The sequence below is a fragment of the Carcharhinus amblyrhynchos genome, chromosome 9, assembly GCF_965287045.1.
Source record: "Carcharhinus amblyrhynchos chromosome 9, sCarAmb.v2.hapA, whole genome shotgun sequence".
NCBI lineage: Eukaryota > Metazoa > Chordata > Chondrichthyes > Carcharhiniformes > Carcharhinidae > Carcharhinus > Carcharhinus amblyrhynchos.
In genome coordinates, this window is record NC_137332.1 from 11,826,695 (window position 1) to 11,852,211 (window position 25,517).

Sequence of the window (25,517 nt, forward strand, 5' to 3'; positions counted from 1 at the left end):
TAATTAAGTGAAAAATAAAATGATCAAGGAAGGACTAATTTCAAATCTTAAAATGTATTTCATCAATGAATTGCCATGAATATAATTCATTGATCCTGTACACGTTGTCGCATCATTTATTGATAAAAAATAAGAATTTTGAGTCTAAAAATTGAGTCGTGTCGTTTTTTGGGCAGAGTGGTCACAATTTGTGACCTTCTCATGCCAGGTCTGGTGCTGGTAGGTAACACATGAATCTCACACTGCCACTTCGTTACAGACAGACTATAAGGCCGAGTGCCTAATATACTGCGGGCTGCCTCTAGGTTCAGCAGGGTGCCAGGCAGTGCCATAGCCATCTTCCCTTCTCAAAAGAAGTCTGTCCCTCTGGGTATAAAAGTAGGTCACTTATCAGGCAACCGGTGGATGTGGTGTTTTTAGATTTCCAGAAGGTGTTCGATAAGGTGCCTCACAAAAGGTTGCTGCAAAAGATTAAGGTACACGGAGTTGGGAGTAAAGCATTAGTGTGGATTGAGGATTGGCTATCTAACAGGAAGCAGAAAGTTGGAATAAATAGGTGCTTTACCCATTGGCAGTTGGCGACTAGTGGTGTGCCGCAGGGATCGGTGCTGGGGCCTCAACTGTTTACCATTTACATAGACAATCTGGAGGAGGGGACCGAGTGTAAGGTAACAAAGTTTGCTCATGACACAAAGAAAAGTGGGAAAGCGAATTGCATGGAGGATGCGGAAAGTCTGCAGAGAGATTTGGAAAGACTGAGTGAGTGGGTGAGGATCTGGCAGATGGAGTATAACGCTGGCAAGCGTGAGGTCATCCACTTTGGAAGGAATAATAGTAAAATGGACTATTATTTAAATGGTGAAAAATTACATCAAGAGGGACCTGGGGTCCTTGTGCATGAATTGCAAAAACTCAGTTTGCAGGTGCAGCAGGTGATCAAGAAGGCAAATGGAATGTTGGCCTTTATCGCGAGCGGGATGGAATATAAAAGAAGGGAGGTCTTGCTGCAATTGTACAAGGCACTGGTGAGGCCGCAACTAGAGCAATTTTGCTCCCCTTATTTGCGAAAGGATATATTGGCCTTGGAGGGAGTGCAGAGAAGGTTCACCAGGTTAATACCGGAGATAAGGAGATTAGCTTATGAGGAGAGATTGAGTAGATTGGTGTTTAGCAGGCTGAGGGGAGATGTTATAGAGACATATAAGATAATGAAGGGGCTAGACAGGGTAGAGACAGAGAGATTATTTCCACTTAGAAAGGAAACAAGAACTAGAGGGCACAGTCTCAAAATAAGGGGGAGTCAATTTAGACCAGAGTTGAGAAGGAACTTCTTCTCTCAGAGGGTGCTGAATCTTTGGAATTCTCTGCCCAGTGGAGGCTACCTCGTTAAATGCATTTAAGTCACAGGTAGATAGGTTTCTGATCAATAAGGGAATTAAGAGCTATGGGGAGCAGGCAAGTAAGTGGAACAGAGCCACTATCAGATCAGCCATGATCTTATTGAATGGCGGGGCAGGCTCGAGGGGCTAGATGGCCTACTCCTGCTCCTATTTCTTATGTTCTTATGTTCTTTGTGTTTACACTTGTCAGAGAACACTTGCTAAAGAGAATTTGCCTGGACAGATTACGAGTTAGTGCCAAGCTTGCACTAGGGATTTAGCATCTGTGTAAGACATTGCCAGTCTATGTGTATTTATCAGAATTTGGGGATTGTAAGGATTCAGAAATGGCTTTGATGTTTGTAGGTTCCTGTAAGAATCAATTTGTTGATAAGAAACCAGTTTTAGGGTTAAAGTACTTGGTTTGTTAGGAAGCTGCTTTCCATTAGAGAGAAAGAGAGAGAAAAACACTTAATGAGTGGCTGGAAATCATGGAATAGCCCGTTTCTGTGCTGTATATCTCTATGATTGCATGACTTTATACAGTTACAGCAGTTAAAGTAGACTGGGAAATTAGGGCTGAATCTTTAATGCTGCAAAGGGATTTTGCATATACATTAGATCGATAGATCACCCCGTGGGCTACGTGGAGTACAAGCTTCCTTGTTGAGCAGGTGGAGGCTCAGATGGAAAAGTGGTCAGTGGGGGTTTTCAACCCTGCTTCACCCAGACTGTTGTTGTAACATAAGAACATAAGAAATAGGAGCAGGAGTAGGCCATCTGGCCCTTCGAGCCTGCCCCGCCATTCAACAAGATCATGGCTGATCTGTCGCTGCTCAGTTCCACTTTCCCGCCCTCTCCCCATAACCCTTAATCCCCTCTCTTATCAAGAACCCATCAACCCGCTTCTTAAAAATATTTAGCGAGGCAGCCTCCACCACTTCAACGGGCAGAGAATTCCAGAGATTCACCACCCTTTGAGTGAAGAAGTTCTTCCTCAACTCCTTTCTAAACCGTCCCCCCTTTATCTTGAGGCTGTGCCCCCTAGTCCTACTATCCTTTCTGAGCGGAGAGAGTCTCTCCACCTCTATCCTATCCATCCCATTCATCATCTTATACGTCTCAATGAGATCTCCCCTCATTCTTCTAAACTCTAACGAGTACAAGCCTAGTTTATTCAGCCTCTCCTCATAGCTCAACCCCCTCAACTCCGGTATCAGCCTAGTAAACCTCCTCTGCACTCCCTCCAAGGCCAAAATATCCTTGCACAGGTGCGGCGCCCAAAACTGCACACAGTACTCCAGCTGCGTCCTCACCAATGCCCTATACAGCTGCAGCAAGACCTCCCTACTTTTATATTCAATCCCCCTCGCTATGAAGGCCAGCATCCCATTCGCCTTCCTGACCACCTGCTGCACCTGCAGGCTAAGTAATAGTCCTTCCTACCATTCTTCCTACCAAAGTGGACCACCTCACACTTGCCAACATTAAATTCCATTTGCCATTTCCTGGCCCATTCGCCCAGCCTATCTAGATCCTTCTGCAGACTCTCCACATCCTCCGCACAATTTGCCTTTCCCCCAATCTTGGTGTCATCAGCAAATTTTGACACCCTACACTCGGTTCCCTCCTCCAGATCATCTATATAAATGGTAAATAGCTGAGGCCCCAGCACCGACCCCTGGGGCACCCCACTAGTCACCAACCGCCAATCCGAATAGCACCCATTGACCCCCACTCTCTGCCTCCTATTTGACAACCAATCCTCTATCCACGCTAACACCCTACCCCCAACTCCATGTCCCTTGACCTTCTGCAGTAATCTCTTGTGAGGTACCTTGTCAAACGCCCTCTGAAAATCCAGAAAGACCACATCCACCGGCTCTCCTCTATCCACCGCCCTAGGCACATCCTCATAGAACTCCAGTAAATTTGTCAGACACGACTTCCCTTTAATGAAACCGTGTTGCGTCTGCCCTATCAAGCAATTCCCTTCAAGATGCCTCGCTATTTCCTCCTTAATGACGGCTTCTAACATTTTACCTACCACAGACGTTAAACTAACCGGCCTATAATTCCCCGCCTTTTGCCTGGCACCCTTCTTAAACAACGGCGTAACATTAGCCGTTTTCCAATCTTCCGGCACTTCCCCGGAATCCAGCAAAGTCCGAGGTGTAGACTATCTACCTGTAAGCCGCAGGTGTGACCATTCTCTTTGGTGAACAATAAAAGATGTTTGGTGATGGGAAACTGGAGTCTGGCTCAATTACTGCAATTAGTCAACCTGATTCTAAATTAAAATCTTGAAGAACATCGGGATTCGAGAGACCAGGGTCAAGGAACTAAAAGCTCCAGAATGTCTGACGATTCACGGCCATGCTTTAACTACTGAAATGTTGAGTATTAAATTGATACAATAAACCTTGTTAGTTTGCATTCAGTATTAGTGATTGAATAAGGTTATTCCCTAACAAGAATTTTCTTACTCTGGTGTTTCGTATCGAGTCCAAATCACTTGTTTGGCAAAACGTTTTATGTAATGGAAGCTAAAATTGAATATATCCACATTTCAAATATCTACTATTAAATACACATTCAATTTCACAGAGTCATATTATGGATCTTACCTAAGCCATCATCAAAAAGGTTCTGCTCAACTGGGGTACCAGTGGGACATTCAATAATGACTGTTACATTTGCAAATACGACTGGTAAATATCCCTGACTGACTTCTGCATAGATTGTTCTTCCACCGAATGAATCCTTTTCGCTGATTTCCACATTGACTATTACTGGAGGAACATTCTCATCTGCTGCTCGGGATGTTACTGTGATAGTTATAACCTGTTTGGTTCCAGGATTACAGATGCTGTACTTCCAACGTCCTGTCTGGGAAACAAATGTTAATTTTTAATTGTAGGACAGATACCAGTTCCCTCAATATCTCAATGTTTGTCTTAAATTTATATCTGGATTATCAGCTAAAATTTATTGTCCATCCCTAGATGTCCTTAAGGAGGTAGTAGCGAGCTGCCTTCTGAACTGCTGCAGTTCCTGTAGTGAAGGTACACCCAACAGTGCTGCTCGGTGGAGAATGTGAGGATTTTGACCGAGTGACGATATATTGTCATGCCAGCATTGTGTGAGGCGATGGCCTGAGTGATATTATCGTTAGACTATTAATCCAGAAGCTCAGCTAATGTTCTGGGGACCCGGGTTTGAATCCTACCACAGCAGATGGTGGAACTTGAATTCAATAAAAAAAATCTAGAATTAAGAACCTACTGTTAACAATGTTGATTGTTGGATAAACCCATCTGGTTCACTAATGTTCTTTAGGGAAGGAAATCTGCTGTCCTACCCGGTCTGGCCTACATGTGACTTTAAGCCACATCAATATGGTTGACTCTCAACTGCCCTTGGGCAACTAGGGATAGGCAATAAATGTTGGCAAACCAGTGACGCCCATGTCCCACAAATGAATAAAAAATTTAGCATGGCGCACTATGTGCACTTATCCAGCACATCTTTCAGACTGTGGGAGGAAACCGGACCACCCAAAGGAAGCCCATGCAGACATGAGGAGAATGTGCAAACTCCACACAGACAATAACTCAAGCCAGGAATCAAACCCGGGTCCCTGGCGCTGTGAGGCAGCAGTGCTAAGCGCTGTGTCATCATGCCGCCCATACCCAAGAAAGAAAGACCAGAGTATTTGCAAGAAATAGGGAACTCTGAATCCATCTAGAATTCATTGTCCATCCATAGATGTCCTTAAGGAGGTGGAACTTCTTCTTGAACTGCTGCAGTTCCTGTAGTGAAGGTACACCCACAGCGCTGCTAGGTGGAGACCGTGAGGATTTTGACCAAGCCCAGGAATGATGATATATTGTCATGCCAGCATTGTGTGTGACTTCATGGGAACTTGCTGCTGAAGTCATCCTTGCATAAACAAAAATGGAAACTAAATAATAATTTAAAGGACTGTTAGCCTTCATTTCAAATGGATGCTAGGCTACAGTTATATAGAATTCTGGGTTGACCACAGAATTACACATTCTCTGTAATGTTTCTGTAGCTAAAAGGATTAACATATGAGGAAGGGTTGCACAGATTAAGGCGGTATTCCCTTGGGCATAGAAGAGGAAAGGTGATCTAATTGGGAGGTTTAAGATTAAAGGATTTGATAACGTGGATAGACTATTTCCTCCATTGGGAATTCGAGAACAAAGGAGCATGGCCTTTAAATGAGAGATCAGCCATAAAGGGGTGAAACCCCTTATACACACAAGCAGTCACTGGAATCGGGAGTTTTCTGGAGCCAGGAGAGAAAGGTAACTTTCAAAACTAAGATCGATTAGTTTTTGAAGGCAAAACATTTCAGGGATATGGAACTGAGTTGAGGAAGTGGAGTTAAGCTGCAAATCAGCCATAGTCTAATTAAATGGCACAACAGGTTTAAGGAGCTAACTGTCTTTATCTTTCTCATCTGCTATCTAGACATCATTGTTAGAAATGTGAGAATGTAGAAGTCAGGTGAACTCAGGATTGGACTTAACTGTGGTGTCTCCGTGGGTTAAGTTCCAAGGCTGTCATACAGATTGAATGAATGTTTCCCAATGCCCAGCTTTCTCACCAATTCATGCAAACGGCACCATACAGAAATCATACATTTCACGCCATGGAAACAGCTAGGAAAAGAACCCATTGGCTTCTTTTCATTTGCGTGGTGTACTCAGCTGGCCAATGATAGACAGCATGTGAAAGATTCTTATATGGAATGGGAACTCACCTGAATTACAGATGGATGGCAGCAAGCAAGCAGAACTTAGACAAAACTACCAGACAAAAAAGAATTTCTTTGTGAGGAAAGACACTGCAGATTGTGAAGCATAAAAGATACGTTTTGATCCATACCTGGGCAGTGCCGTTAATCTTAAGTCGGGCTGTACGTAGAGTTTGATCTAACACAAAAGAAGGTTCCTGGTAAATGTGTCCAATGGGATCTTGTACAAATACCTCTGGCATCTCCTTTTCCCATGTCATGACAAAGAATGTGTCGTTCCCAACAGTTTTATCGATAGAAGCGTCACCAGTCAAACAACCACCTTTATCAACCGATTTCCCAGAGTTTTCAAGCTGAAATCAAGCAAATAGAATTATTGTATTTTACTGTCAAGTCGGCACAGGAATAATTGGAAAGTCACTTTCCGAGAGTAATCCAACCTGAATTGACTGTTGACTAATATCACCATTTCCTGATGCTAATCCATTAAAGGCATCGATTAACCCACTTGTATTCACGTTATCAGTGGCTGAAAATTGTGAACCTCCTAAAGAATGGTAAGAGAAAAATATATCATAAACAATGATAAAACATATTCCAATTCAGATCCACGTTAAAAAAGGGATTTCTGCAATTTGACAGAAACTGTCCAATGAAAAAAAGTTGTCAATAAAAGTATTAAGAATTTTAGCCTCGATTTTAATGCAGGCTGTTCAGCGTGAACGATAGATGTGGGGGTGAGGGAGAAGGTGTTAAAATAGCCTGGTTATCCAGTGTGCACACCGCCTGTCATATTTACAGAAGGCTTGGAGATTCAAATGTGACAGGTCAGAAATATGGAAACATATAATGGTTTTCAAAAAAATTTAGCCAAGAAGGCATACTGCACGCTGTCATCATCAGCTAGGGCATTGAGTTTAAAAATTGGCAGGTCATGTTGCAACTTTCTCGAACCTTGGTTAGGCTGCACTTGGAATATCGTGTTCAATTCAGGTTGCCCACATTACCAGAAGATGTGGAGAGTTTGGAGAGGGTACAGAAAAGATTTACCAGGATGTTGCCTGGTATGGAGGGCATTATCTATGGGGAGAGGTTGGATTAACTTGGTTTGTTCTCACTGGAACGACAGAGGTTGAGGGGCGACCTGATAGAAGTCTATAAGATTATGAGGAGCATGGACAGAGCTGATAGTCAGAAGCTTTTCTCAGGGTGGAAGAGTCAATTACTAGTGGGCCTGGGTTTAATTTGCAAGGGGCAAGGCTTAAAAGAGATGGGCGAGGCAAGTTTTATTTTACACAGAGGGTGATGGGTGTCTGGAGCTCGCTGCCAGGGGAAGTAGAGGAACAAGGTACAATAGTGAGTTTTAAGGGACATCTGGACAAACAGATGAATAGGATGGGAATAGAGGATATGGATCCCAGAAGGATAGGGAGTTTCAGTTCAGTCAGGCAGCTTAGTCGGCGCAGGCTCGGAGGGCCAAAGGGCCTGTTCCTGTGCTGTAATTTTCTTTATTCTTCATCGCACTATTTTTCAATTTTGTGATGTTGCTGATGATGAATTAAAAATGCACTGGGTATAATTTCCTTTCTGTTAGCTGTGTTTGTGGCTAAAATAAGGCAGCACCAGGACCTGAAACAGGAAAACAAGCCCACCAATTTCCTATCGGAAATAATTGGAATGCAAACACCTGGAATTCCCTTATCCACCATTGAATTGAGACATGAGCCAAATTATTTTAAACCTCTTCATGCCTCCACCACAATTCATGGGAGAAGAATTTAAAACAAAGATACTCTCATGTTGTTCCCCTGACGCACAATAATAGGGCTTTTCAGCATTTATTACCTTTTAAATTTGATAGCTGTTCTAATTCTGCAGCGCACTTGGTCCTATTGCAATAGTGTGGATAACTGCGCCACTCTGTTCAACCTCCGCAAAGCAATTCTTTATTCCACTGCCGTCCCCAACAGCCAGCAGAACAACTTTCTTACCATTTTCCGTGTATCCTGGTATGTCAAAGGCATGTGTTCCTGTTCGGATTGCCATCTTTGTAGCCCCTTCCTTTCCTTCGACACGTACTTTAAAGTTGCATCTTCCACTTCCAGAAAAATTATGGAAGTATTTGGTGTAGATACCATCATTCTTGACAATATCAGCACCTGAATGGCAAGAAAGGGTCAACATCTCAACACTGAGAGGGGCAGGGAAAAATAATGATACTCTACTTGGGTTAGCACTTCTTAAATCCTTCAACGTAAAGGCACTGACTCTCACTATCTAATGAAGTGAAAAATAAAATGATCAAGGAAGGACTAATTTCAAATCTTAAAATGTATTTCATCAATGAATTGCCATGAATATAATTCATTGATCCTGTACACGTTGTCGCATCATTTATTGATAAAAAATAAGAATTTTGAGTCTAAAAATTGAGTCGTGTCGTTTTTTGGGCAGAGTGGTCACAATTTGTGACCTTCTCATGCCAGGTCTGGTGCCAGTAGGTAACACATGAATCTCACACTGCCACCTCATTACAGACAGACTATAAGGCCGAGTGCCTAATATACTGCGGGCTGCCTCTAGGTTCAGCAGGGTGCCAGGCAGTGCCATAGCCATCTTCTCTTCTCAAAAGAAGTCTGTCCCTCTGGGTATAAAAGTAGGTCACTTATCAGGCAACCGGTGGATGTGGTGTTTTTAGATTTCCAGAAGGTGTTCGATAAGGTGCCTCACAAAAGGTTGCTGCAAAAGATTAAGGTACACGGAGTTGGGAGTAAAGCATTAGTGTGGATTGAGGATTGGCTATCTAACAGGAAGCAGAAAGTTGGAATAAATAGGCGCTTTACCCATTGGCAGTTGGCGACTAGTGGTGTGCCGCAGGGATCAGTGCTGGGGCCTCAACTGTTTACCATTTACATAGACAATCTGGAGGAGGGGACCGAGTGTAAGGTAACAAAGTTTGCTCATGACACAAAGAAAAGTGGGAAAGCGAATTGCATGGAGGATGCGGAAAGTCTGCAGAGAGATTTGGATAGACTGAGTGAGTGGGCGAGGATCTGGCAGATGGAGTATAACGCTGGCAAGCGTGAGGTCATCCACTTTGGAAGGAATAATAGTAAAATGGACTATTATTTAAATGGTGAAAAATTACATCAAGAGGGACCTGGGGTCCTTGTGCATGAATTGCAAAAACTCAGTTTGCAGGTGCAGCAGGTGATCAAGAAGGCAAATGGAATGTTAACATAAGAACATAAGAAATAGGAGCAGGAGTAGGCCATCTAGCCCTTCGAGCCTGCCCCGCCATTCAATAAGATCATAGCTGATCTGTTGTGGCTCAGTTCCACTTTCCCGCCCTCTCCCCATAACCCTTAATCCCCTCTCTTATCAAGAACCCATCAACCCGCTTCTTAAAAATATTTAGCGAGGCAGCCTCCACCACTTCAACGGGCAGAGAATTCCAGAGATTCACCACCCTTTGAGTGAAGAAGTTCCTCCTCAACTCCGTTCTAAACCGCCTCCCCTTTATCTTGAGGCTGTGCCCCCTAGTCCTACTGTCTTTTTTGAGCGGGAAGAGTCTCTCCACCTCTATCCTATCCATCCCATTCATCATCTTATACGTCTCAATGAGATCTCCCCTCATTCTTCTAAACTCTAACGAGTACAAGCCTAGTTTATTCAGCCTCTCCTCATAGCTCAATCCCCTCAACTCCGGTATCAGCCTAGTAAACCTCCTCTGCACTCCCTCCAGGGCCAAAATATCCTTGCGCAGGTGCGGCGCCCAAAACTGCACACAGTACTCCAGCTGCGGCCTCACCAATGCCCTATACAGCTGCAGCAAGACCTCCCTACTTTTATATTCAATCCCCCTCGCTATGAAGGCCAGCATCCCATTCGCCTTCCTGACCACCTGCTGCACCTGCAAGCTGGGTTTTTGCGACTCATGCACAAGGACCCCGAGGTCCCTCTGCACCGTCGCCTGCTGCAGTTTTTCGCCACGTAAGTAATAGTCCTTCCTACCATTCTTCCTACCAAAGTGGACCACCTCACACTTGCCAACATTAAATTCCATTTGCCATTTCCTGGCCCATTCGCCCAGCCTATCTAGATCCTTCTGCAGACTCTCCACACCCTCCGCACAATTTGCCTTTCCCCCAATCTTGGTGTCATCAGCAAATTTCGACACCCTGCACTCGGTTCCCTCCTCCAGATCATCTATATAAATGGTAAATAGCTGAGGCCCCAGCACCGACCCCTGGGGCACCCCACTAGTCACCAACCGCCAATCCGAATAGCACCCATTGACCCCCACTCTCTGCCTCCTATTTGACAACCAATCCTCTATCCACGCTAACACCCTACCCCCAACTCCATGTCCCCTGACCTTCTGCAATAACCTCTTGTGAGGTACCTTGTCAAACGCCTTCTGAAAATCCAGAAAGACCACATCCACTGGCTCTCCTCTATCCACTGCCCTTGACACGTCCTCATAGAACTCCAGTAAATTTGTCAGACACGACTTCCCTTTAATGAAACCGTGTTGTGTCCGCCCTATCAAGCAATTCCCTTCAAGATGCCTCGCAATTTCCTCCTTAATGACGGATTCTAACATTTTACCTACCACAGACGTTAAACTAACCGGCCTATAATTCCCCGCCTTTTGCCTGGCACCCTTCTTAAACAACGGTGTAACATTAGCCGTTTTCCAATCTTCCGGCACTTCCCCGGAATCCAGCGACGTCTGGAAAATAACCACCAAGGCATCCACTATCACCTCCGCCATTTCTTTCAGAACCCTCGGATGCATTCCATCCGGTCCTGGGGACTTGTCCACAATCAGCCCCTCCAGTCTGTCGAGCACCACCTCTCTAGTAACAGTAATGTCATTAAGACCCTCCATTCCTACCACCTTTCCATCGCTAACACCCGGCAAATTATTCACGTCCTCCTCCGTGAAGACAGAAACAAAAAAGTTATTCAAGACCTTAGCCATATCCCCATCCCCTACCACTAGCTCCCCTTTCTCATCCTCTGAAGGACCAACGTTCACCCTAGCCAGCCTCTTCCTTTTTATATATTTATAAAAACTCTTGCTATCCTTTTTTATATTAAGTGCTAGCCCAGCCTCATAGCTTCTCCTACCCTCCTTTATCAACTTCTTTGTCAATCTTTGTTGACATTTAAACCTTTCCCAATCCTCTTCTCGCCCACTACTCTTAGCTACTCTAAATTCCTCCGCTTTTAATTTAACACTTTCCTTCACCTCCTTCGTTATCCACGGCTTATTACCTCTCTTCCTACTGTCCTTTTTAACCATCGGAATAAATTTCTGCTGAGCACCAAGAAAGATCTCCTTAAAGATCCTCCACTGCTCCTCAGCAGACCTACCTTCCAACGCACTCCCCCAGTCCACATTCGCCAATTCTTCTCTCATCCTACCATACTCCCCTCTATTCAAACAAAGGACGCGTGTCCGGGAACCCACTTTCTCCTCCTCCATCTGCACCAGAAACTCCACCATACAATGATCACTCTCTCCAAGAGGATCCTTCACCGCAAGGTCCCTAATTCTACCCGCCTCATTACATAGCACCAGATCCAAGATAGCTCGCTCCCTCGTCGGCTCCAACACACACTGTTCAAGGAAATTATCCCGGCAGCATTCCAGGAACTCCTCCTCGAGCCCACCTCGTCCAACATGGGTCGACCAATCAATATGCAGATTGAAATCTCCCATAACTACTGCCGTCCCATTCCTGCACGCCGCACTTATTTGCGCGTTAACAGCCCGCCCCACCTCCAGATCATTATTCGGGGGCCTATAGACGACACCCACCAGCGTCTTCCTCCCTTTGCTGTTCCTAATCTCCACCCACAACGATTCCACTTTCTGCTCTTTGGCTCCGATATCATCCCTTGCTACCACCTTGATACTATCCTTAATCAGCAGAGCTACGCCACCCCCTCTTTCCTCCTGCCTATCCTTCCTAAACACTTGATAGCCCTGTACATTCATCTCCCAGTCCCTGTCACCTTGCAGCCACGTCTCTGTAATGGCCACCAGATCATATCCATTTGTGTCGATCTGCGCCACCAGCTCATCCACTTTATTCCGAATGCTTCGTGCATTCAGATAAAGCGCTTTCATCCCAGCCTTCACCTGGACCCTATTTGCCGTAACGCCACCAATTGGGACATCCTCGGCCTCTTCCCTTACCTGTACCCTATCCTTAACTTTAGACCTCGTAGCGTCACCTACCCTCGCACCCTCCCCCCCCCTAATTAGTTTAAAGCCTTTATCGCGAGCGGGATGGAGTATAAAAGCAGGGAGGTCTTGCTGCAACTGTACAAGGTACTGGTGAGGCCGCAACTAGAGCAATTTTGGTCCCCTTATTTGCGAAAGGATATATTGGTCTTGGAGGGAGTGCAGTGAAGGTTCACCAGGTTAATACCGGAGATAAGGAGATTAGCTTATGAGGAGAGATTGAGTAGATTGGTGTTTAGCAGGCTGAGGGGAGATCTTATAGAGACATATAAGATAATGAAGGGGCTAGACAGGGTAGAGACAGAGAGATTATTTCCACTTAGAAAGGAAACAAGAACTAGAGGGCACAGTCTCAAAATAAGGTGGAGTCAATTTAGACCAGAGTTGAGAAGGAACTTCTTCTCTCAGAGGGTGCTGAATCTTTGGAATTCTCTGCCCAGTGGAGGCTACCTCGTTAAATGCATTTAAGTCACAGGTAGATAGGTTTCTGATCAATAAGGGAATTAAGAGCTATGGGGAGCAGGCAAGTAAGTGGAACAGAGCCACTATCAGATCAGCCATGATCTTATTGCATGGCGGGGCAGGCTCGAGGGGCTAGATGGCCTACTCCTGCTCCTATTTATTATGCTCTTATGTTCTTTGTGTTTACACTTGTCAGAGAACACTTGCTAAAGAGAATTTGCCTAGAGAGATTACGAGTTAGTGCCTAGCTTGCACTAGGGATTTAGCATCTGTGTAAGACATTGCCAGTCTATGTGTATTTACAAGAGTTTGGGGATTGTAAGGATTCAGAAATGGCTTTGACGTTTGTGGGCTCCTGTAAGAATCAATTTGTTGATAAGAAACCAGTTTTAGGGTTAAAGTACTTGGTTTGTTAGGAAGCTGCTTTCCATTAGAGAGAAAGAGAGAGAAAAACACTGAGTCAGTGGCTAGAAATCACGGAACAGCCCATTTCTGTGCTGTATATCTCTATGATTATATGACTTTATACAGTTACAGCAGTTAAGGTAGACTGGGAAATTAGGGCTGAATCTTTAATGCTGCAAAGGGATTTTGCATATACATTAGATCAATAGATCTCCCCATGGGCTACATGGAGTACAAGCTTCCTTGTTGAGCAGGTGGAGGATCAGATGGAAAAGTGGTCAGTGAGGGTTTTCAACCCTGCTTAACCCAGACTGTTGTTGTAAGTTCCAAGGTGTTGTCTATCTACCTGTAAGCCGCAGGTGTGGCCATTCTCTTTGGTGAACGACAACAGGTGTTTGGTGATGGGAAACTGGAGTTTGGCTCAATTACTGCAATTAGTCAACCTGATTCTAAATTAAAATCTTGAAGCACATTGGGATTCAAGAGACCAGGGTCAAGGAACTAAAAGAATGTCCGACGATTCACGGCCATGCTTTAACTACTGAAATGTTGAGCATTAAATTGATACAATAAACCTTGTTAGTTTGCATTCAGTATTAGTGATTGAATAAGGTTATTCCCTAACAAGAATTTTCTTACTCTGGTGTTTCGTATCGAGTCCAAATCACTTGTTTGGCAAAATGTTTTATGTAATGGAAGCTAAAATTGAATATATCCACATTTCAAATATCTACAATTTAAATACACATTCAATTTCACAGAGTCATATTATGGATCTTACCTAAGCCATCATCAAAAAGGTTCTGCTCAACTGGGGTACCAGTGGGACATTCAATAATGGCTGTCACATTTGCAAATACGACTGGTAAATATCCCTGACTGACTTCTGCATAGATTGTTCTTCCATCGAATGAATCCTTTTCGCTGATTTCCACATTGACTATTACTGGAGGAACGTTCTCATCTGCTGCTCGGGATGTTACTGTGATAGTTATAACCTGTTCGGTTCCAGAATTACAGATGCTGTACTTCCAAAGTCCTGTCTGGGAAACAAATGTTAATTTTTAATTGTGGGACAGATACCAGTTCCCTCAATATCTCAATGTTTGTCTTAAATTTATATCTGGATTATCAGCTAAAATTTATTGTCCATCCCTAGATGTCCTTAAGGTGATGGTAGTCAGCTGCGTTTTGAACTGCTGCAGTTCCTGTAGTGAAGGTACACCCACAGTGCTGCTAGGTGGAAAATGTGAGGATTTTGACCAAGTGACGATATATTGTCATGCCAGCATTGTGTGAGGCAATGGCCTGAGTGGTATTATCGTTAGACTATTAATCCAGAAGCTCAGTTAATGTTCTGGGGACCCGGGTTTGAATCCTACCACAGCAGATGGTGGAACTTGAATTCAACAAAAAATCTAGAATTAAGAACCTACTGTTGACCATGTTGATTGTCAGAAAAACCCATCTGGTTCACTAATGTTCTTTAGGGAAGGAAATCTGCTGTCCTACCCGGTCTGGCCTACATGTGACTTTAAGCCACATCAATATGGTTGACACTCAACTGCCCTTGGGCAACTAGGGATAGGCAATAAATGTTGGCAAACCAGTGACGCCCATGTCCCACAAATGAATAAAAAAAGACTTTGGAGGGAACTTGTTCTGAAGGCATCCTTGCAGCCTCATTCATTCCAAGCAGCAGAGCTCTTGGGTTTGGGAGGAGGTGCCCCTGTGGCCTGGTTGAGTCGCTGTAAGTGCTTCCTGAAGTTGTTCAGTCTGGGCCCAGAAACTCCTCAATTCAGTTTCTGGTTTGTACCTACTGAGGTGATATGAGCTATGGCAGTGGAGAGACAATACAACTGGCCTCAGTGTCACTTATTGAAGAAGCAAAAAGTGGCCGGGACACCTGCTCATGATCAACACTAAGGCAGAAAGCACGATAAATAGTGCAGATGTGAGTGGAATGTAGCAGAGTCATTGATAGATTAATTGAGTGAAAACGACTGTAACAGATGGAGTTCAACATGGGGAAATGTGCAGTCCTCCACACTTAGTTTATTATTTATTAGTCACACGTAGGCTTACATTTACACTGTAATGAAGTGAAAATCCCCCAGTCGCCACACTCCAGTGCCTGTTCGGGTACACTGAGGGAGAATTTAGCATGGAGCACTACGTGCACTTATCCAGCATATCTTTCAGACTGTGGGAGGAAACCTCAGCACCCAAAGGAAGCCCATACAGACATAAGGAGAATGTGCAAACTCCACACAGACAATATCAAACCTGGGTCCCTGGCGCTGTGAGGCAGCAGTGCTAACCGCTGTGTCATCATGCCGCCCATACCCAAGAAAGAAAGACCAGAGTATTTGCAAGAAATAGGGAACTCTGAATCCATCTAGAATTCATTGTCCATCCCTAGATGTCCTTAAGGAGGTGGAACTTCTTCTTGAACTGCTGCAGTTCCTGTCGTGAAGGTACACCCACAGTGCTGCTAGGTGGGGAGTGTGAGGATTTTGACCAAGTACAGGAATGATGATATATTGTCATGCCAGCATTGTGTGTGACTTCATGGGAACTTGCTGCTGAAGTCATCCTTGCATAAAAAAATGAATGGAGGCCAAGTAATAATTTAAAGGACTGTTAGCATTCATTTCAAATGGATGCTAGGCTACAGTTATATAGAACTCTGGGTTGATCACATCTGGAGTACTGGGCATCATACATCAGGAGGATATAGTGGTCTTGGTGATGGTACAGCACAGATTCTCTGTAATATTTCTGCAGCTTAAAGGATTAACATATGAGGAAGGGTTGTATAGATTAAGGCGGTATTCACTTGAGCAAAGAAGAGTAAAGGTGATCTAATTGGGAGGTTTAAGATTAAAGGATTTGATAACGTGGATAGACTATTTCCTCCATTGGGAATTCGAGAACAAAGGCGCATGGCCTTTAAATGAGAGATCAGCCATAAAGAGGTGAAACCCCTTATACACACAAGCAGTCACTGGCATTTGGAGTTTTCTGGAGCCAGGAGAGAAAGGAAACTTTCAAAACTAAGATCGATTGGTTTTTGAAGGCAAAAAATTTCAGGGATATGGAACTAAGATGAGGAAGTGGAGTTAAGATGCAAGTCAGCCATAGTCTAATTAAATGGCACAACAGGTTTAAGGGGCTAACAGGGAGAACAAGGAGATAATGGCTGGGAACCATGAGCAGGAGGAGGTCTCAAGGGCTGAAGAGAAGGGAGGATGGACGACTGTTAGGAGGGGAAAGAGGAAGAATAAGAGTAGTCAGGGTCCCCCGGCCTCCCCGGAGGCCCCCCAAGGTTCGTCGGCAGGGGCACAGAAAAATAGGAAGGAAGGGGAGACTGACTTAGAGGGACGGAAGGGGGCTGGTAAGGTGATAGTGGTAGGGGATGGGAGGGTCCGAGGGATTGATAGGAGGTTCTGTGGGCAGGGGCGCGACTCCAGGATGGTGGTCTGCTTCCCTGGAGCAGGGGTAAAAGATATAATGGAAAGGGTAGAGGGAATTTTGAAAGGGGAGGGGACCCAGGCAGAGGTCATAGTACACGTAGGGGAGGGGGACATAGGAAGGAGGAGTAGGGGAGAGGTCCGTAGGCAATTTAGGGAGTTGGGGGCCAAACTAAAGAGCAGGACCTCCAGGGTGGCACTGTCTGGGTTACTGCCCAGTACGAGCAGGGCTAGGAATGACGAGATCATGCAGTTGAATGCATGGTTGAGGGACTGGTGTAGGGTAGAGGGGTTTACTTTTGTGGATCACTGGGAGGTGTTTAGGAGAGAAAGGCAATTGTACAGGAGGGGTGGGGAGGATTTGAACGGGAGGGGGACTAGTGTCTTAGCGGGGAGGTTAGCTGGGGTGTTCAGGAATGATTTAAACTAATAGGGAGGGGGGGGTGGGGAGGTGGCAGGGAGAGAGTCGGGTGAAAGGAAAATTATCAGGGAGAAGGAGGTTCCGAGGGACACTCGTGGGTTGAACTGTGTCTGTTTCAATGCTAGGAGTGTGGCAGGGAAAACGGATGAGCTTAGGGCCTTGATGTTTGTGAAGCAGTTAGATGTGGTGGCTGTAACGGAGACGTGGTTACGGGAAGGGCAGGACTGGCAGCTGAATGTTCCTGGGTACAAGTGTTTTAGGTGTGACAGAGGAGGGTTGAAGAAAGGTGGAGGGGTGGCACTGTTAGAACATAAGAACATAAGAACATAAGAAATAGGAGCAGGAGTAGGCCATCTGGCCCTTCGAGCCTGCCCCGCCATTCAATAAGATCATGGCTGATCTGTCGTGGCTCAGTTCCACTTTCCCGCCCTCTCCCCATAACCCTTAATCCCCTCTCTTATCAAAAACCCATCAACCCGCTTCTTAAAAATATTTAGCGAGGCAGCCTCCACCACTTCAACGGGCAGAGAATTCCAGAGATTCACCACCCTTTGAGTGAAGAAGTTCCTCCTCAACTCCGTTCTGAACCTCCCCCCCTTTATCTTGAGGCTGTGCCCCCTAGTCCTACTGTCTTTTTTGAGCGGGAAGAGTCTTTCCACCTCTATCCTATCCATCCCATTCATCATCTTATACGTCTCAATGAGATCTCCCCTCATTCTTCTAAACTCTAACGAGTGCAAGCCTAGTTTATTCAGCCGCTCCTCATAGCTCAACCCCCTCAACTCCGGTATCAGCCTAGTAAACCTCCTCTGCACTCCCTCCAGGGCCAAAATATCCTTGCGCAGGTGCGGCGCCCAAAACTGCACACAGTACTCCAGCTGCGGCCTCACCAATGCCCTATACAGCTGCAGCAAGACCTCCCTACTTTTATATTCAATCCCCCTCGCTATGAAGGCCAGCATCCCATTCGCCTTCCTGACCACCTGCTGCACCTGCAGGCTGGGTTTTTGCGACTCATGCACAAGGACCCCGAGGTCCCTCTGCACCGTCGCCTGCTGCAGTTTTTCGCCACGTAAGTAATAGTCCTTCCTACCATTCTTCCTACCAAAGTGGACCACCTCACACTTGCCAACATTAAATTCCATTTGCCATTTCCTGGCCCATTCGCCCAGCCTATCTAGATCCTTCTGCAGACAGTTAGTCAAGGAAAACATCACAGTAGTGCAGAGGGAGGACGATATGGAAGAGATAGGGATTGAGTCAGTGTGGGTGGAGTTGAGGAATAAAAAGGGAGAGATCACATTGCTAGGGGTGTACTATAGGCCACCCAACAGCCCAAAGTCAGTGGAGGAAGGCATTTGCAGGGGCATTTTGGACAGGTGCAGGAAGAATAGAGTGGTTGTAGTGGGTGATTTTAATTTTCCCGGAGTGAATTGGAGGGGGCCTAGAGCTGGGGGTACGGAGGGAGAGGAGTTTGTGAAATGTGTTATGGAAGGGTCGCTAGAACAGTATGTAACTAGCCCGACTAGGGGAGGGGCTATACTGGATTTAGTGTTGGGAAACGAGCCGGGGCAGGTGGTTGAGGTTGAGGTAGGCGAACATGTGGCGAACAGTGACCACAAGTCCGTCTACTTTAGGATAACAATGGAAAGGGATGAGTGCCGTCCGAACGGGAGTGTGCTGAACTGGGGAAAGGCGAGCTATGGCAGGATTAGGAGGGAGCTGCAGCAAACTGACTGGGAGGGACTGTTAGCTGGCAAGTCCACGGTTGGCAAGTGGGATGCTTTTAGGGTCAAAGTGAAATGGTTGCAGGGGAGGTATGTTCTGGTTAAGCGAAAGGATGGGAAAGGTAGGATTAGAGAGCCGTGGATTACGGGGGATATTGAAGACTTGGTCAGGAAGAAGAGGGAGGTGTATGTTAGGTCAAAACAAATGGGTACGGAGAGTGCGCTGGAGGAATATAGAGAGAGTAGGAGGGAGCTAAAAAGGGGAATTAGAAGGGCGAAGAGAGAGCATGAGATGGCTTTGGCTGGTGGGATTAAGGAAAATCCTAAGGCATTTTATTCCTATATTAGAGGCAAGAGAGTAGTTAGAGGGAAAATTGGTCCTCTTAGGGACAAGAGTGGAGAGTTGTGTATTGAGTCGGAGGGAATGGGGGAGCTCCTGAATGAATACTTTGCGTCGGTATTCACGAAGGAGAGGGGTTCGGAATCGTGCGGTCTCTTGGAGGGAGCGGAGGTTCAGTTGCAGGATATAGTTATTACGAGAGAGGAAGTGCTAGGGCTGTTAGGTAGCGTAAGGACGGATAAAGCTCCGGGGCCTGATGGTATTTATCCCAGGCTGCTTAGGGAGGCGAAAGATGAAATTGCTGGGCCTCTGGCGCACATCTTTGTCTCTTCTTTGGACACAGGTGAGGTCCCAGAAGACTGGAGGGTAGCAAATGTGGTCCCGTTGTTCAAAAAAGGTAGTAGGGATAACCCTGGGAATTATAGACCGGTGAGTTTGACGTCGGTGGTAGGGAAGTTAATGGAAAAATACTTAGGGGTAGGATGTATGAGCATTTGGAACGTTGCGATCTGATTAGGGATACGCAACATGGCTTTGTTAGAGGGAGGTCTTGCCTTACGAATCTGGTGGAATTCTTTGAGGAGGTGACAAAAACGGTTGACGATGGGAGAGCCGTTGATGTCATCTATATGGATTTCAGTAAGGCGTTTGACAAAGTCCCTCACGGTAGGCTGGTAGAAAAGGTTAAGGCGCATGGGATACGAGGCCAGGTAGCTAGGTGGATTGAGAACTGGCTGGGAAATAGGAGACAGAGGGTAGTTGTGGAGGGGACCTTGTCGGGCTGGAGGCCAGTGACCAGTGGTGTGCCGCAGGGCTCAGTACTGGGACCTCTCCTCTTTGTAGTCGACATAAATGACTTGGAAGAGGGCGTAGGTGGTGTGATCAGTAAGTTTGCTGATGACACCAAGATGGCAGGGTTGGCGGGTACGGAACTGGATTGTCAGGTGATACAACAGGATATAGATAGGTTGGTGCAGTGGGCAGATAGGTGGCAGATGGCATTTAATCCTGACAAATGCGAGGTGATGTATTTTGGACGGAATAATGCAGAGAGGAGCTATGTGATAAAAGGTAGGCCGATTAGGAGTATAGACATACAGAGGGACCTGGGAGTGCAGGTTCACAAATCCATGAAGGTTGCGTCACAGGTGGAGAAGGTTGTTAGGAAGGCTTATGGGATGTTAGCCTTTATAGGAAGGGGCTTAGAGTATAAAAGCTGCTGTCTAATGCTTCAGTTGTACAGAGCGTTGGTTAGACCGCATTTGGAGTACTGCGTCCAGTTCTGGTCACCTTACTACCGGAAGGACATGGAGTCTCTGGAAAGGGTGCAGAGGAGGTTTACCAGGATGTTGCCTGGCATGGGGGGACTGGGTTACGAGGAGAGGTTGAAGAAACTGGGACTATTCTCCTTGGAAAGACGGAGATTGAGAGGGGACATGATAGAAGTATATAAGATACTGAAGGGAATAGATAGAGTTAATAGTGAGAGACTGCTCCCTAGACTGGGTACGAACACGAGAGGTCATCATTTAAGGGTGAGGGGGGGAGAGGTATAATTTGGAGGTGAGAAGAAGGTTCTTTACGCAGAGAGTTGTGGGGGTCTGGAACGCGCTACCGAGTAGGGTGGTGGAGGCAGGAACGTTGGACTCGTTTAAGATGCAGTTAGATAGGCACATGAGTGAAACGAGAATGGAGGGATATGGTAGGGGCTATTAAATAGGGTTAAACCTCGGGAGACACCGGAAGGGCAGGCTGTAAGATTAATATTTTTGTCTTTATTCCACAGGTGGAGGTCCACCTCGTGTCAAGCGAGGGGCATGCACACGGCGGGTCGTGCGTGGGCTGCTCTTGGAAGTCCAGGAGTGGCCTAGTACTTCATGTCGGTGTGTGTGCTTGATCCTGGACCGGTAGACGGGCGCCGCAACAGCTCAGTGACTAGCACTGCTGGCTGTGCAGACACATGGATTTGGGCCTGTGTCTGTGGGAGTTTGCGCATTCTCCCTGTGGTTGCGTGGGTTTCCTCCGGGCGCTCCAGTTTCCTCCCACACCCCAAAGATGTGCTCTTAGGCTAATCGGTTTTTACCAAATTGACACTATTTCCTCCCTGAATCTGACTGAGTAGGGTTCCATTCGTAGACATGCAGGGTAGAATAGGTGTAGGGTGATGCGGCGGCGCGGGCTCGTTGGGCCGAAGGGCCTGTTTCCCGTGCTGGGTTGTTCTTTGTTAACTGTCTTTGTCTTTCTCATTTGCTATCTAGACATCATTGTTAGAAATGTGTGAATGCAGGAGTCAGGTGAACTCAGGATTGGACTTAACTGTGGTGTCTCCGTGGGTTAAGTTCCAAGGCTATCATTCAGATTGAATGAATGTTTCCCAATGCCCAGCTTTCTCACCAATTCATGCAAACGGCACCATACAGAAATCATACATTTCACACCATGGAAACAGCTAGGAAAAGAACCCATTGGCTTCTTTTCATTTGCGTCATGTACTCAGCTGGCCAATGATACAGAGCATGGGAAAGATTGTTATATGGAATGGGAACTCACCTGAATTACAGATGGATGGCAGCAAGCAAGCAGAACTTAGGCAAAATTACCAGACAAAAAAGGATTTCTTTGTGAGGAAAGACACTGCAGATTGTGAAGCATAAAAGATACGTTTTGATCCATACCTGGGCAGTGCCGTTAATCTTAAGTTGGGCTGTACGTAGAGTTTGATCTAACACAAAAGAAGGTTCCTGGTAAATGTGTCCACTGGGATCTTGTACAAATACCTCTGGCATCTCCTTCTCCCATGTCATGACAAAGAATGTGTCGTTCCCAACAGTTTTATTGATAGAAGTGTCACCAAGCAAACAACCACCTTTATCAACCAATTTCCCAGAGTTTTCAAGCTGAAATCAAGCAAATAGAAATTATTATATTTTACTGTCAAGTCAGCACAGGAATAATTGAATAGTCACTTTCCGAGAGTAATCCAACCTGAATTGACTGTTGACTAATATCACCATTTCCTGATGCTAATCCATTAAAGGCATCGATTAACCCACTTGTATTCACGTTATCAGTGGCTGAAAATTGTGAACCTCCTAAAGAATGGTAAGAGAAAAATACATCATAAACAATGATAAAACATATTCCAATTCAGATCCACGTTAAAAAAGGGATTTCTGCAATGTGACAGAAACTGTCCAATGAAAAAAAGTTGTCAATAAAAGTATTAAGAATTTTAGCCTCGATTTTAATGCAGGCTGTTCAGTGTGAACGATAGATGTGGGGGTGAGGGAGAAGGTGTTAAAATAGCCTGGTTATCCAGTGTGCACACCGTCTGTCATATTTACAGAAGGCTTGGAGATTCAAATGTGACAGGTCAGAAATATGGAAACATATAATGGTTTTCAAAAAAATTTAGCCAAAAAGGCATACTGCACGCTGTCATCATCAGCTAGGGCATTGAGTTTAAAAATTGGCAGGTCATGTTGCAACTTTCTTGAACCTTGGTTAGGCTGCACTTGGAATATCGTGTTCAATTCAGGTTGCCCACATTACCAGAAGATGTGGAGAGTTTGGAGAGGGTATAGAAAAGATTTACCAGGATGTTGCCTGGTATGGAGGGCATTATCTATGGGGAGAGGTTGGATTAACTTGGTTTGTTCTCACTGGAACGACAGAGGTTGAGGGGCGACCTGATAGAAGTCTGTAAGGTTATGAGGAGCATGGACAGAGCTGATAGTCAGAAGCTTTTCTCAGGGTGGAAGAGTCAATTACTAGTGGGCCTGGGTTTAATTTGCAAGGGGCAAGGCTTAAAGGAGATGCACGAGGCAAGTTTTATTTTACACAGAGGGTGATGGGTGTCTGGAGCTCGCTGCCAGGGGAAGTAGTGGAAGGAGGTACAATAGTGAGTTTTAAGGGGCATCTGGACAAATAGATGAATAGGATGGGAATAGAGGATATGGATCCCAGAAGGATAGGGAGTTTCAGTTCAGTCAGGCAGCTTGGTCGGTGCAGGCTCGGAGGGCCAAAGGGCCTGTTCCTGTGCTGTAATTTTCTTTATTCTTTATCGCACTATTTTTCAATTTTGTGATGTTGCTGATGATGAATTAAAAATGCACAGGGTATAATTTCCTTTCTGTTAGCTGTGTTTGTGGCTAAAATAAGGCAGCACCAGGACCTGAAACAGGAAAACAACCCCACCAATTTCCCATCGGAAATAATTGGAATGCAAACACCTGGAATTCCCATATAATATATCCACTATTTGAATTGAGACATGAGCCAAATTTTTTTAAACCTCTTCATGTCTCCACCACAATTAATGGGAGAAGAAGTTAAAACAAAGATACTCTCATGTTGTTCCCCTGATGCACAATAATAGGGCTTTTCAGCATTTATTACCTTTTAAATTTGATAGCTGTTCTAATTCTGCAGCGCACTTGGTCCTATTGCAATAGTGTGGATAACTGCACCACTCTGTTCAACCTCCTCAAAGCAATTCTTTATTCCACTGCCGTCCCCAACAGCCAGCAGAACAACTTTCTTACCATTTTCCGTGTATCCTGGTATGTCAAAGGCATGTGTTCCTGTTCGGATTGCCATCTTTGTAGCCCCTTCCTTTCCCTCGACACGTACTTTAAAGTTGCATCTTCCACTTCCAGAAAAATTATGGAAGTATTTGGTGTAGATACCATCATTCTTGACAATATCAGCACCTGAATGGCAAGAAAGGGTCAACATCTCAACACTGAGAAGGGCAGGGAAAAATAATGATACTCTACTTGGGTTAGCACTTCTTAAATCCTTCAACGTAAAGGCACTGACTCTCACTATCTAATTAAGTGAAAAATAAAATGATCAAGGAAGGACTAATTTCAAATCTTAAAATGTATTTCATCAATGAATTGCCATGAATATAATTCATTGATCCTGTACACGTTGTCGCATCATTTATTGATAAAAAATAAGAATTTTGAGTCTAAAAATTGAGCTGTGTCGTTTTTTGGGCAGAGTGATCACAATTTGTGACCTTCTCATGCCAGGTCTGGTGCCGGTAGGTAACACATGAATCTCACACTGCCACCTCATTACAGACAGACTATAGGGCCGAGTGCCTAATATACTGCGGGCTGCCTCTAGGTTCAGCAGGGCGCCAGACAGTTCCATAGCCATCTTCTCTTCTCAAAGGAAGTCTGTCCCTCTGGGTATAAAAGTAGGTCACTTATCAGGGAACCGGTGGATGTGGTGTTTTTAGATTTCCAGAAGGTGTTCGATAAGGTGCCTCACAAAAGGTTGCTGCAAAAGATTAAGGTACACGGAGTTGGGAGTGAAGCGTTAGTGTGGATTGAGGATTGGCTATCTAACAGGAAGCAGAAAGTTGGAATAAATAGGTACTTTACCCATTGGCAGTTGGCGACTAGTGGTGTGCCGCAGGGATCGGTGCTGGGGCCTCAACTGTTTACCATTTACATAGACAATCTGGAGGAGGGGACCGAGTGTAAGGTAACAAAGTTTGCTCATGACACAAAGATAAGTGGGAAAGCGAATTGCATGGAGGATGCGGAAAGTCTGCAGAGAGATTTGGATAGACTGAGTGAGTGGGCGAGGATCTGGCAGATGGAGTATAACGCTGGCAAGCGTGAGGTCATCCACTTTGGAAGGAATAATAGTAAAATGGACTATGATTTAAATGGTGAAAAATTACATCAAGAGGGACCTGGGGTCCTTGTGCATGAATTGCAAAAACTCAGTTTGCAGGTGCAGCAGGTGATCAAGAAGGCAAATGGAATGTTGGCCTTTATCGCGAGTGGGATGGAGTATAAAAGCAGGGAGGTCTTGCTGCAACTGTACAAGGTACTGGTGAGGCCGCAACTAGAGCAATTTTGGTCCCCTTATTTGCGAAAGGATATATTGGCCTTGGAGGGAGTGCAGTGAAGGTTCACCAGGTTAATACCGGAGATAAGGAGATTAGCTTATGAGGAGAGATTGAGTAGATTGGTGTTTAGCAGGCTGAGGGGAGATGTTATAGAGACATATAAGATAATGAAGGAGCTAGACAGGGTAGAGACAGAGAGATTATTTCCACTTTGAAAGGAAACAAGAACTAGAGGGCACAGCCTCAAAATAAGGGGGAGTCAATTTAGACCAGAGTTGAGAAGGAACTTCTTCTCTCAGAGGGTGCTGAATCTTTGGAATTCTCTGCCCAGTGGAGGCTACCTCGTTAAATGCATTTAAGTCACAGGTAGATAGGTTTCTGATCAATAAGGGA

General features: G+C 45.2%; 1 pseudogene across 1 annotated transcript in view; it reads right to left on the reverse strand.

Moving 5' to 3' along the window:
- Positions 1 to 25,517, reverse strand: part of LOC145347587 (calcium-activated chloride channel regulator 3A-1-like) — a 98,667-nt pseudogene that overhangs the window by 45,962 nt on the left and 27,188 nt on the right. The window contains exon 10 of the transcript XR_013887833.1: positions 6,297 to 6,518. The product of XR_013887833.1 is annotated as a calcium-activated chloride channel regulator 3A-1-like (transcript). The remainder of the gene's footprint in view (positions 1 to 6,296; positions 6,519 to 25,517) is intronic.